The sequence below is a fragment of the Taudactylus pleione genome, unplaced genomic scaffold (assembly GCF_031769625.1).
Source record: "Taudactylus pleione unplaced genomic scaffold, aTauple2 ptg002376l, whole genome shotgun sequence".
NCBI classification, from domain to species: Eukaryota; Metazoa; Chordata; class Amphibia; order Anura; family Myobatrachidae; genus Taudactylus; species Taudactylus pleione.
Window position 1 is genome coordinate 215824 of NW_028286764.1, and position 15541 is coordinate 231364.

Sequence of the window (15541 nt, forward strand, 5' to 3'; positions counted from 1 at the left end):
CCTCTCCCTGCTGTGCATCCTATACAATCATCTCTGTACACCCCTCCCTGCTGTGCATCCTATACAATCATCTCTGTACACCCCTCCCTGCTGTGCATCCTATACAATCATCTCTGTACACCCCTCCCTGCTGTGCATCCTATACAATCATCTCTGTACACCCCTCCCTGTTCTGCATCCTACACAATCATCTCTGTACACCCCTCCCTGCTGTGCATCCTACACAATCATCTCTGTACACCTCTCCCTGCTGTGCATCCTATACAATCATCTCTGTACACCCCTCCCTGCTGTGCATCCTATACAATCATCTCTGTACACCCCTCCCTGCTGTGCATCCTATACAATCATCTCTGTACACCTCTCCCTGCTGTGCATCCTATACAATCATCTCTGTACACCCCTCCCTGCTGTGCATCCTATACAACCATCTCTGTACGCCCCTCCCTGCTGTGTATTCTATACAATCATCTCTGTACACCCCTCTGCTGTGCATCCTATACAATCATCCCTATACACCCCTCCCTGTACACCCCTCCCTGCTGTGCATCCTATACAATCATCCCTGTACACCCCTCCCTGCTGTGCATCCTATACAATCATCTCTGTACACCCCTCCCTGCTCTGCATCCTATACGACCATCTCTGTTCACCCCTCCCTGCTGTGCATCCTATACAACAATCTCTGTACACCCGTCCCTGCTGTGCATCCTATACTATACAATCATCTCTGTACACCCCTCCCTGCTATGCATCCTATACAATCATCTTTGCCCGTCCCTCCCTGCTGTGCATCCTATACAATCATCTCTGTACACCCCTCCCTGCTCTGCATCCTATACAATCATCTCTGTACACCCCTCCCTGCTCTGCATCCTATACAATCATCTCTGTACACCCCTCCCTGCTGTGCATCCTATACAATCATCTCTGTACACCCCTCCCTGCTGTGCATCCTATACAATCATCTCTGTACACCCCTCCCTGCTCTGCATCCTATACAACGATCTCTGTACACCCCTCCCTCCTGTGCATCCTATACAACCATATCTGTACACCCCTCCCTGCTGTGCATCCTATACAATCATCTCTGTACACCCCTCCCTGCTGTGCATCCTATACAATCATCTCTGTACACCCCTCCCTGCTGTGCATTCTATACAATCATCTCAGTACACCCCTCCCTGCTGTGCATCCTATACTATCATCCCTGTACACCCCTCTCTGCACTGCATCCTATACAATCATCTCTGTACACCCCTCCCTTCTGTGCATCCTATACAATCATCTCTGTACACCCCTCCCTGCTGTGCATCCTATACAATCATCTCTGTACACCCCTCCATGCTGTGCATCCTATACTATACAATCATCTCTGTACACCCCTCCCTGCTCTGCATCCTATACAATCTTCTCTGTACACCCCTCCCTGCTCTGCATCCTATACAATCATCTCTGTACACCCCTCCCTGCTGTGCATCCTATACAATCATCTCTGTACACCCCTCCCTGCTGCGCATCCTATACAATCAACTCTGTACACCCCTCCCTGCTGCGCATCCTATGCAATCAACTCTGTACACCCCTCCCTGCTCTGCATCCTATACGACCATCTCTCTTCACCCCTCCCTGCTGTGCATCCTATACAACCATCTCTGTACACCCCTCCCTGCTGTGCATCCTATACTATACTATCATCTCTGTACACCCCTCCCTGCTGTGCATCCTATACAATCATCTCTGTACACCCCTCCCTGCTGTGCATCCTATACAATCATCTCTGTACTCCCGTCCCTGCTGTGCATCCTATGCAACCATCTCTGTACACCCCTCCCTGCTATGCATCCTATACAATCATCTCTGCCCGTCCCTCCCTGCTGTGCATCCTATACCATCATCTCTGTACACCTCTCCCTGCTGTGCATCCTATACAATCATCTCTGTACACCCCTCCCTGCTGTGCATCCTATACCATCATCTCTGTACACCTCTCCCTGCTGTGCATCCTATACAATCATCTCTGTACACCCCTCCCTGCTGTGTATTCTATACAATCATCTCTGTACACCCCTCTGCTGTGCATCCTATACAATCATCTCTGTACACCCCTCCCTGCTCTGCATCCTATACAATCATCTCTGTACACCCCTCCCTGCTGTGCATCCGATACAATCATCTCTGTACACCTCTCCCTGCAGTGCATCCTATACAATCATCTCTGTACACCCCTCCCTGCTGTGCATCCTATACAACCATCTCTATACGCCCCTCCCTGCTGTGTATTCTATACAATCATCTCTGTACACCCCTCTGCTGTGCATCCTATACAATCATCCCTATACACCCCTCCCTGTACACCCCTCCCTGCTGTGCATCCTATACAATCATCCCTGTACACCCCTCCCTGCTGTGCATCCTATACAATCATCTCTGTACACCCCTCCCTGCTCTGCATCCTATACGACCATCTCTGTTCACCCCTCCCTGCTGTGCATCCTATACAACAATCTCTGTACACCCCTACCTGCTGTGCATCCTATACTATACAATCATCTCTGTACACCCCTCTCTGCACTGCATCCTATACAATCATCTCTGTACATCCCTCCCTGCTCTGCATCCTATACAATCATCTCTGTACACCCCTCCCTGCTGTGCATCCTATACAATCATCTCTGTACGCCCCTCCCTGCTGTGCATCCCATGTAATCATCTCTGTACACCCCTCCCTGCTGTGCATCCTATACAATCATCTCTGTACGCCCCTCCCTGCTGTTCATCCTATACAATCATCTCTGTACACCCCTCCCTGCTGTGCATCCTATACAATCATCTCTGTACGCCCCTCCCTGCTGTGCATCCTATACAATTATCTCTGTACACCCCTCCCTGCTGTGCATCCTATACTATACAATCATCTCTGTACACCCCTCCCTGCTGTGCATCCTATACAATCATCTCTGTACACCCCTCTGCTGTGCATCCTATACAATCATCTCTGTACACCCCTCCCTGCTGTGCATCCTATACAATCATCTCTGTACGCCCCTCCCTGCTGTGCATCCTAAACAATCATCTCTGTACGCCCCTCCCTGCTGTGCATCCTACACAATCATCTCTGTACGCCCCTCCTTGCTGTGCATCCTATACAATCATCTCTGTACACCTCTCCCTGCTGTGCATCCTACACAATCATCTCTGTACGCCCCTCCCTGCTGTGCATCCCTCCCTGCTGTGCATCCTACACAATCATCTCTGTACACCCCTCCCTGCTGTGCATCCTACACAATCATCTCTGTACACCTCTCCCTGCTGTGCATCCTATACAATCATCTCTGTACACCCCTCCCTGCTGTGCATCCTATACAATCATCTCTGTACACCCCTCCCTGCTGTGCATTCTATACAATCATCTCTGTACACCTCTCCCTGCTGTGCATCCTATACAATCATCTCTGTACACCCCTCCCTGCTGTGCATCCTATACAATCATCTCTGTACATCCCTCTGCTGTGCATCCTATACAACCATCTCTGTATGCCCCTCCCTGCTGTGTATTCTATACAATCATCTCTGTACGCCCCACTGCTGTGCATCCTATACAATCATCTCTGTACACCCCTCCCTGCTCTGCATCCTATACAATCATCTCTGTACACCCCTCCCTGCTGTGCATCCTATACAATCATCTCTGTACACCTCTCCCTGCTGTGAATCCTATACAATCATCTCTGTACACCCCTCCCTGCTGTGCATCCTATACAACCATCTCTGTACGCCCCTCCCTGCTGTGTATTCTATACAATCATCTCTGTACACCTCTCTGCTGTGCATCCTATACAATCATCTCTATACACCCCTCCCTGTACACCCCTCCCTGCTGTGCATCCTATACAATCATCCCTGTACACCCCTCCCTGCTGTGCATCCTATACAATCATCTCTGTACACCCCTCCCTGCTCTGCATCCTATACGACCATCTCTGTTCACCCCTCCCTGCTGTGCATCCTATACAACCATCTCTGTACACCCCTCCCTGCTGTGCATCCTATACTATACAATCATCTCTGTACACCCCTCCCTGCTGTGCATCCTTACAATCATCTCTGTACGCCCCTCCCTGCTGTGCATCCTATACAATCATCTCTGTACTCCCCTCCCTGCTGTGCATCCTATACAATCATCTCTGTACTCCCCTCCCTGCTGTTCATCCTATGCAACCATCTCTGTACACCCCTCCCTGCTGTGCATCCTATACAATCATCTCTGTACATCCATCTGCTGTGCATCCTATACAACCATCTCTGTATGCCCCTCCCTGCTGTGTATTCTATACAATCATCTCTGTACGCCCCACTGCTGTGCATCCTATACAATCATCTCTGTACACCCCTCCCTGCTCTGCATCCTATACAATCATCTCTGTACACCCCTCCCTGCTGTGCATCCTATACAATCATCTCTGTACACCTCTCCCTGCTGTGCATCCTATACAATCATCTCTGTACACCCCTCCCTGCTGTGCATCCTATACAACCATCTCTGTACGCCCCTCCCTGCTGTGTATTCTATACAATCATCTCTGTACACCTCTCTGCTGTGCATCCTATACAATCATCTCTATACACCCCTCCCTGTACACCCCTCCCTGCTGTGCATCCTATACAATCATCCCTGTACACCCCTCCCTGCTGTGCATCCTATACAATCATCTCTGTACACCCCTCCCTGCTCTGCATCCTATACGACCATCTCTGTTCACCCCTCCCTGCTGTGCATCCTATACAACCATCTCTGTACACCCCTCCCTGCTGTGCATCCTATACTATACAATCATCTCTGTACACCCCTCCCTGCTGTGCATCCTTACAATCATCTCTGTACGCCCCTCCCTGCTGTGCATCCTATACAATCATCTCTGTACTCCCCTCCCTGCTGTGCATCCTATACAATCATCTCTGTACTCCCCTCCCTGCTGTTCATCCTATGCAACCATCTCTGTACACCCCTCCCTGCTGTGCATCCTATACAATCATCTCTGCCCGTCCCTCCCTGCTGTGCATCCTTTGCAATCATCTCTGTACACCCCTCCCTGCTGTGCATCCTATACAATCATCTCTGTTCACCCCTCCCTGCTGTGCATCCTATACAACAATCTCTGTACACCCCTCCCTGCTGTGCATCCTATACTATACAATCATCTCTGTACACCCCTCCCTGCTGTGCATCCTATACAATCATCTCTGTACGCCACTCCCTGCTGTGCATCCTATACAATCATCTCTGTACTCCCCTCCCTGCTGTGCATCCTATACAATCATCTCTGTACACCCCTCCCTGCTGTGCATCCTATACAATCATCTCTGTACTCCCCTCCCTGCTGTGCATCCTATGCAACCATCTCTGTACACCCCTCCCTGCTATGCATCCTATACAATCATCTCTGCCCGTCCCTCCCTGCTGTGCATCCTATACAATCATCTCTGTACACCCCTCCCTGCTCTGCATCCTATACAATCATCTCTGTACACCCCTCCCTGCTCTGCATCCTATACAATCATCTCTGTACACCCCTCCCTGCTGTGCATCCTATACAATCATCTCTGTACACCCCTCCCTGCTGTGCATCCTATACAATCATCTCTGTACACCCCTCCCTGCTCTGCATCCTATACAATGATCTCTGTACACCCCTCCCTCCTGTGCATCCTATACAACCATATCTGTACACCCCTCCCTGCTGTGCATCCTATACAATCATCTCTGTACACCCCTCCCTGCTGTGCATCCTATACAATCATCTCTGTACACCCCTCCCTGCTGTGCATTCTATACAATCATCTCTGTATACCCCTCCCTGCTCTGCATCCTATACAATCATCTCTGTACACCCCTCCCTGCTGTGCATCCTATACTATCATCCCTGTACACCCCTCTCTGCACTGCATCCCATGTAATCATCTCTGTACACCCCTCCCTGCTGTGCATCCTATACAATCATCTCTGTACGCCCCTCCCTGCTGTTCATCCTATACAATCATCTCTGTACACCCCTCCCTGCTGTGCATCCTATACAATCATCTCTGTACGCCCCTCCCTGCTGTGCATCCTATACAATTATCTCTGTACACCCCTCCCTGCTGTGCATCCTATACTATACAATCATCTCTGTACACCCCTCCCTGCTGTGCATCCTATACAATCATCTCTGTACACCACTCTGCTGTGCATCCTATACAATCATCTCTGTACACCCCTCCCTGCTGTGCATCCTATACAATCATCTCTGTACGCCCCTCCCTGCTGTGCATCCTACACAATCATCTCTGTACGCCCCTCCCTGCTGTGCATCCTACACAATCATCTCTGTACGCCCCTCCTTGCTGTGCATCCTATACAATCATCTCTGTACACCTCTCCCTGCTGTGCATCCTACACAATCATCTCTGTACGCCCCTCCCTGCTGTGCATCCCTCCCTGCTGTGCATCCTACACAATCATCTCTGTACACCCCTCCCTGCTGTGCATCCTACACAATCATCTCTGTACACCTCTCCCTGCTGTGCATCCTATACAATCATCTCTGTACACCCCTCCCTGCTGTGCATCCTATACAATCATCTTTGTACACCTCTCCCTGCTGTGCATCCTATACAATCATCTCTGTACACCCCTCCCTGCTGTGCATCCTATACAATCATCTCTGTACATCCCTCTGCTGTGCATCCTATACAACCATCTCTGTATGCCCCTCCCTGCTGTGTATTCTATACAATCATCTCTGTACGCCCCTCTGCTGTGCATCCTATACAATCATCTCTGTACACCCCTCCCTGCTCTGCATCCTATACAATCATCTCTGTACACCCCTCCCTGCTGTGCATCCTACACAATCATCTCTGTACACCCCTCCCTGCTGTGCATCCTATACAACCATCTCTGTACGCCCCTCCCTGCTGTGTATTCTATACAATCATCTCTGTACACCTCTCTGCTGTGCATCCTATACAATCATCTCTATACACCCCTCCCTGCTGTTCATCCTATGCAACCATCTCTGTACACCCCTCCCTGCTGTGCATCCTATACAATCATCTCTGCCCGTCCCTCCCTGCTGTGCATCCTTTGCAATCATCTCTGTACACCCCTCCCTGCTGTGCATCCTATACAATCATCTCTGTACACCCCTCCCTGCTGTGCATCCTATACAATCATCTCTGTACGCCCCTCCCTGCTGTGCAGCCTATACAATCATCTCTGTACGCCCCTCCCTGCTGTGCATCCTATACAATCATCTCTGTACGCCCCTCCCTGCTGTGCATCCTAAACAATCATCTCTGTACGCCACTCCCTGCTGTGCATCCTATACAATCATCTCTGTACACCTCTCCCTGCTGTGCATCCTATACAATCATCTCTGTACACCCCTCCCTGCTGTGCATCCTATACAATCATCTCTGTACACCCCCTCTGCTGTGCATCCTATACAATCATCTCTGTACACCCCTCCCTGCTGTGCATCCTATACAATCATCTCTGTACACCCCTCCCTGCTGTGCATCCTATACAATCACCCTCCCTGCTGTGCATCCTATACAATCATCTCTGTACGCCCCTCCCTGCTGTGCAGCCTATACAATCATCTCTGTACGCCCCTCCCTGCTGTGCATCCTATACAATCATCTCTGTACGCCCCTCCCTGCTGTGCATCCTAAACAATCATCTCTGTACGCCACTCCCTGCTGTGCATCCTATACAATCATCTCTGTACACCCCTCCCTCCTGTGCATCCTATACAACCATATCTGTACACCCCTCCCTGCTGTGCATCCTATACAATCATCTCTGTACACCCCTCCCTGCTGTGCATCCTATACAATCATCTCTGTACACCCCTCCCTGCTGTGCATTCTATACAATCATCTCTGTATACCCCTCCCTGCTCTGCATCCTATACAATCATCTCTGTACACCCCTCCCTGCTGTGCATCCTATACTATCATCCCTGTACACCCCTCTCTGCACTGCATCCTATACAATCATCTCTGTACATCCCTCCCTGCTCTGCATCCTATACAATCATCTCTGTACACCCCTCCCTGCTGTGCATCCTATACAATCATCTCTGTACGCCCCTCCCTGCTGTGCATCCCATGTAATCATCTCTGTACACCCCTCCCTGCTGTACATCCTATACAATCATCTCTGTACGCCCCTCCCTGCTGTTCATCCTATACAATCATCTCTGTACACCCCTCCCTGCTGTGCATCCTATACAATCATCTCTGTACGCCCCTCCCTGCTGTGCATCCTATACAATCATCTCTGTACACCCCTCCCTGCTGTGCATCCTATACTATACAATCATCTCTGTACACCCCTCCCTGCTGTGCATCCTATACAATCATCTCTGTACACCCCTCTGCTGTGCATCCTATACAATCATCTCTGTACACCCCTCCCTGCTGTGCATCCTATACAATCATCTCTGTACGCCCCTCCCTGCTGTGCATCCTAAACAATCATCTCTGTACGCCCCTCCCTGCTGTGCATCCTACACAATCATCTCTGTACGCCCCTCCTTGCTCTGCATCCTATACAATCATCTCTGTACACCTCTCCCTGCTGTGCATCCCTCCCTGCTGTGCATCCTACACAATCATCTCTGTACACCCCTCCCTGCTGTGCATCCTATACAATCATCTCTGTACACCCCTCCCTGCTGTGCATCCTATACAATCATCTCTGTACACCCCTCCCTGCTGTGCATCCTATACAATCATCTCTGTACACCTCTCCCTGCTGTGCATCCTATACAATCATCTCTGTACACCCCTCCCTGCTGTGCATCCTATACAATCATCTCTGTACATCCCTCTGCTGTGCATCCTATACAACCATCTCTGTATGCCCCTCCCTGCTGTGTATTCTATACAATCATCTCTGTACGCCCCTCTGCTGTGCATCCTATACAATCATCTCTGTACACCCCTCCCTGCTCTGCATCCTATACAATCATCTCTGTACACCCCTCCCTGCTGTGCATCCTATACAATCATCTCTGTACACCTCTCCCTGCTGTGAATCCTATACAATCATCTCTGTACACCCCTCCCTGCTGTGCATCCTATACAACCATCTCTGTACGCCCCTCCCTGCTGTGTATTCTATACAATCATCTCTGTACACCTCTCTGCTGTGCATCCTATACAATCATATCTATACACCCCTCCCTGTACACCCCTCCCTGCTGTGCATCCTATACAATCATCCCTGTACACCCCTCCCTGCTGTGCATCCTATACAATCATCTCTGTACACCCCTCCCTGCTCTGCATCCTATACGACCATCTCTGTTCACCCCTCCCTGCTGTGCATGCTATACAACCATCTCTGTACACCCCTCCCTGCTGTGCATCCTATACTATACAATCATCTCTGTACACCCCTCCCTGCTGTGCATCCTTACAATCATCTCTGTACGCCCCTCCCTGCTGTGCATCCTATACAATCATCTCTGTACTCCCCTCCCTGCTGTGCATCCTATACAATCATCTCTGTACACCCCTCCCTGCTGTGCATCCTATACAATCATCTCTGTACTCCCCTCCCTGCTGTGCATCCTATGCAACCATCTCTGTACACCCCTCCCTGCTGTGCATCCTATGCAATCATCTCTGCCCGTCCCTCCCTGCCGTGCATCCTTTGCAATCATCTGTGTACACCCCTCCCTGCTGTGCATCCTATACAATCATCTCTGTACACCCCTCCCTGCTGTGCATCCTATACAATCATCTCTGTACGCCTATCCCTGCTGTGCAGCCTATACAATCATCTCTGTACGCCCCTCCCTGCTGTGCATCCTATACAATCATCTCTGTACGCCCCACCCTGCTGTGCATCCTAAACAATCATCTCTGTACGCCACTCCCTGCTGTGCATCCTATACAATCATCTCTGTACGCCTCTCCCTGCTGTGCATCCTATACAATCATCTCTGTACACCCCTCCCTGCTGTGCAGCCTATACAATCATCTCTGTACACCCCTCCCTGCTGTGCATCCTATACAATCATCTCTGTACACCCCCTCTGCTGTGCATCCTATACAATCATCTCTGTACACCCCTCCCTGCTGTGCATCCTATACAATCATCTCTGTACACCCCTCCCTGCTGTGCATCCTATACAATCACCCTCCCTGCTGTGCATCCTATACAATCATCTCTGTACGCCCCTCCCTGCTGTGCATCCTATACAATCATCTCTGTACGCCCCTCCCTGCTGTGCATCCTATACAATCATCTCTGTAACGCCCCTCCCTGCTGTGCATCCTATACAATCATCTCTGTAACGCCCCTCCCTGCTGTGCATCCTATACAATCATCTCTGTACGCCCCAACCTGCTGTGCATCCTATACAATCATCTCTGTACGCCCCTCCCTGCTGTGCATCCTATACAATCATCTCTGTACACCCCTCCCTGCTGTGCATCCTATACAATACAATCATCTCTGTACACCCCTCTGCTGTGCATCCTATACAATCATCTCTGTACGCCCCACCCTGCTGTGCATCCTAAACAATCATCTCTGTACGCCACTCCCTGCTGTGCATCCTATACAATCATCTCTGTACGCCTCTCCCTGCTGTGCATCCTATACAATCATCTCTGTACACCCCTCCCTGCTGTGCAGCCTATACAATCATCTCTGTACACCCCTCCCTGCTGTGCATCCTATACAATCATCTCTGTACACCCCCTCTGCTGTGCATCCTATACAATCATCTCTGTACACCCCTCCCTGCTGTGCATCCTATACAATCATCTCTGTACACCCCTCCCTGCTGTGCATCCTATACAATCACCCTCCCTGCTGTGCATCCTATACAATCATCTCTGTACGCCCCTCCCTGCTGTGCATCCTATACAATCATCTCTGTACACCCCTCCCTGCTGTGCATCCTATACTATACAATCATCTCTGTACATCCCTCCCTGCTGTGCATCCTATACTATACAATCATCTCTGTACATCCCTCCCTGCTGTGCATCCTATACAATCATCTCTGTACACCCCTCCCTGCTGTGCATCCTATACAATCATCTCTGTACACCCCTCTGCTGTGCATCCTATACAATCATCTCTGTACACCCCTCCCTGCTGTGCATCCTATACTATCATCCCTGTACACCCCTCCCTGCACTGCATCCTATACAATCATCTCTGTACACCCCTCCCTGCTCTGCATCCTAAACAATCATCTCTGTACACCCCTCCCTTCTGTGCATCCTATACAATCATCTCTGTACACCCCTCCCTGCTGTGCATCCTATACAATCATCTCTGTACACCCCTCCCTGCTGTGCATCCTATACTATCATCCCTGTACACCCCTCCCTGCACTGCATCCTATACAATCATCTCTGTACACCCCTCCCTGCTCTGCACCCTATACAATCATCTCTGTACACCCCTCCCTTCTGTGCATCCTATACAATCATCTCTGTACACCCCTCCCTGCTGTGCATCCTATACAACCATCTCTGTACACCCCTCCCTGCTATGCATCCTATACAATCATCTCTGCCCGTCCCTCCCTGCTGTGCATCCTATACAATCATCTCTGTACACCCCTCCCTGCTCTGCATCCTATACAATCATCTCTGTACACCCCTCCCTGCTGTGCATCCTATACAATCATCTCTATACACCCCTCCCTGCTGTGCATCCTATACAATCATCTCTGTACACCCCTCCCTGCTCTGCATCCTATACAATGATCTCTGTACACCCCTCCCTCCTGTGCATCCTATACAACCATCTCTGTACACCCCTCCCTGCTGTGCATCCTATACAATCATCTCTGTACACCCCTCCCTGCTGTGCATCCTATACAATCATCTTTGTACACCCCTCCCTGCTGTGCATTCTATACAATCATCTCTGTATACCCCTCCCTGCTCTGCATCCTATACAATCATCTATGTACACCCCTCCCTGCTGTGCATCCTATACTATCATCCCTGTACACCCCTCCCTGCACTGCATCCTATACAATCATCTCTGTACACCCCTCCCTGCTCTGCATCCTATACAATCATCTCTGTACACCACTCCCTGCTGTGCATCCTATACAATCATCTCTGTACGCCCCTCCCTGCTGTGCATCCCATGTAATCATCTCTGTACACCCCTCCCTGCTGTGCATCCTATACAATAATCTCTGTACGCCCCTCCCTGCTGTGCATCCTATACAATCATCTCTGTACTCCCCTCCCTGCTGTGCATCCTATACAATCATCTCTGTACGCCCCTCCCTGCTGTGCATCCTATACAATCATCTCTGTACACCCCTCCCTGCTGTGCATCCTATACTATACAATCATCTCTGTACATCCCTCCCTGCTGTGCATCCTATACTATACAATCATCTCTGTACATCCCTCCCTGCTGTACATCCTATACAATCATCTCTGTACACCCCTCCCTGCTGTGCATCCTATACAATCATCTCTGTACACCCCTCTGCTGTGCATCCTATACAATCATCTCTGTACACCCCTCCCTGCTGTGCATCCTATACTATCATCCCTGTACACCCCTCCCTGCACTGCATCCTATACAATCATCTCTGTACACCCCTCCCTGCTCTGCATCCTATACAATCATCTCTGTACACCCCTCCCTTCTGTGCATCCTATACAATCATCTCTGTACACCCCTCCCTGCTGTGCATCCTATACAATCATCTCTGTACACCCCTCCCTGCTGTGCATCCTATACTATCATCCCTGTACACCCCTCCCTGCACTGCATCCTATACAATCATCTCTGTACACCCCTCCCTGCTCTGCATCCTATACAATCATCTCTGTACACCCCTCCCTTCTGTGCATCCTATACAATCATCTCTGTACACCCCTCCCTGCTGTGCATCCTATACAATCATCTCTGTACACCCCTCCATGCTGTGCATCCTATACTATACAATCATCTCTGTACACCCCTCCCTGCTCTGCATCCTATACAATCTTCTGTGTACACCCCTCCCTGCTCTGCATCCTATACAATCATCTCTGTACACCCCTCCCTGCTGTGCATCCTATACAATCATCTCTGTACACCCCTCCCTGCTGCGCATCCTATACAATCATCTCCGTACACCCCTCCCTGCTCTGTATCCTATACGACCATCTCTGTTCACCCCTCCCTGCTGTGCATCCTATACAACCATCTCTGTACACCCCTCCCTGCTGTGCTTCCTATACTATACTATCATCTCTGTACACCCCTCCCTGCTGTGCATCCTATACAATCATCTCTGTACACCCCTCCCTGCGGTGCATCCTATAGAATCATCTCTGTACTCCCGTCCCTCCTGTGCATCCTATGCAACCATCTCTGTACACCCCTCCCTGCTATGCATCCTATACAATCATCTCTGCCCGTCCCTCCCTGCTGTGCATCCTATACAATCATCTCTGTACACCCCTCCCTGCTGTGCATCCTATACAATCATCTCTGTACACCCCTCCCTGTTCTGCATCCTACACAATCATCTCTGTACACCCCTCCCTGCTGTGCATCCTACACAATCATCTCTGTACACCTCTCCCTGCTGTGCATCCTATACAATCATCTCTGTACACCCCTCCCTGCTGTGCATCCTATACAATCATCTCTGTACACCCCTCCCTGCTGTGCATCCTATACAATCATCTCTGTACACCTCTCCCTGCTGTGCATCCTATACAATCATCTCTGTACACCCCTCCCTGCTGTGCATCCTATACAATCATCTCTGTACACCCCTCCCTGCTGTGCATCCTATACAATCATCTCTGTACACCCCTCCCTGCTGTGCATCCTATACAATCATCTCTGTACACCCCTCCCTGCTGTGTATTCTATACAATCATCTCTGTACACCCCTCTGCTGTGCATCCTATACAATCATCTCTGTACACCCCTCCCTGCTCTGCATCCTATACAATCATCTCTGTACACCCCTCCCTGCTGTGCATCCGATACAATCATCTCTGTACACCTCTCCCTGCAGTGCATCCTATACAATCATCTCTGTACACCCCTCCCTGCTGTGCATCCTATACAACCATCTCTGTACGCCCCTCCCTGCTGTGTATTCTATACAATCATCTCTGTACACCCCTCTGCTGTGCATCCTATACAATAATCCCTATACACCCCTCCCTGTACACCCCTCCCTGCTGTGCATCCTATACAATCATCCCTGTACACCCCTCCCTGCTGTGCATCCTATACAATCATCTCTGTACACCCCTCCCTGCTCTGCATCCTATACGACCATCTCTGTTCACCCCTCCCTGCTGTGCATCCTATACAACAATCTCTGTACACCCCTCCCTGCTGTGCATCCTATACTATACAATCATCTCTGTACACCCCTCCCTGCTGTGCATCCTATACAATCATCTCTGTACGCCCCTCCCTGCTGTGCATCCTATACAATCATCTCTGTACTCCCCTCCCTGCTGTGCATCCTATACAATCATCTCTGTACACCCCTCCCTGCTGTGCATCCTATGCAACCATCTCTGTACACCCCTCCCTGCTCTGCATCCTATACGACCATCTCTGTTCACCCCTCCCTGCTGTGCATCCTATACAACAATCTCTGTACACCCCTCCCTGCTGTGCATCCTATACTATACAATCATCTCTGTACACCCCTCCCTGCTGTGCATCCTATAGAATCATCTCTGTACGCCCCTCCCTGCTGTGCATCCTATACAATCATCTCTGTACACCCTTCCCTGCTGTGCATCCTATACAATCATCTCTGTACTCCCCTCCCTGCTGTGCATCCTATGCAACCATCTCTGTACACCCCTCCCTGCTATGCATCCTATACAATCATCTCTGCCCGTCCCTCCCTGCTGTGCATCCTATACAATCATCTCTGTACACCCCTCCCTGCTCTGCATCCTATACAATCATCTCTGTACACCCCTCCCTGCTCTGCATCCTATACAATCATCTCTGTACACCCCTCCCTGCTGTGCATCCTATACAATCATCTCTGTACACCCCTCCCTGCTGTGCATCCTATACAATCATCTCTGTGCACCCCTCCCTGCTCTGCATCCTATACAATGATCTCTGTACACCCCTCCCTCCTGTGCATCCTATACAACCATATCTGTACACCCCTCCCTGCTGTGCATCCTATACAATCATCTCTGTACACCCCTCCCTGCTGTGCATCCTATACAATCATCTCTGTACACCCCTCCCTGCTGTGCATTCTATACAATCATCTCTGTATACCCCTCCCTGCTCTGCATCCTATACAATCATCTCTGTACACCCCTCCCTGCTGTGCATCCTATACTATCATCCCTGTACACCCCTCTCTGCACTGCATCCTATACAATCATCTCTGTACATCCCTCCCTGCTCTGCATCCTATACAATCATCTCTGTACACCCCTCCCTGCTGTGCATCCTATACAATCATCTCTGTACGCCCCTCCCTGTTGTGCATCCCATGTAATC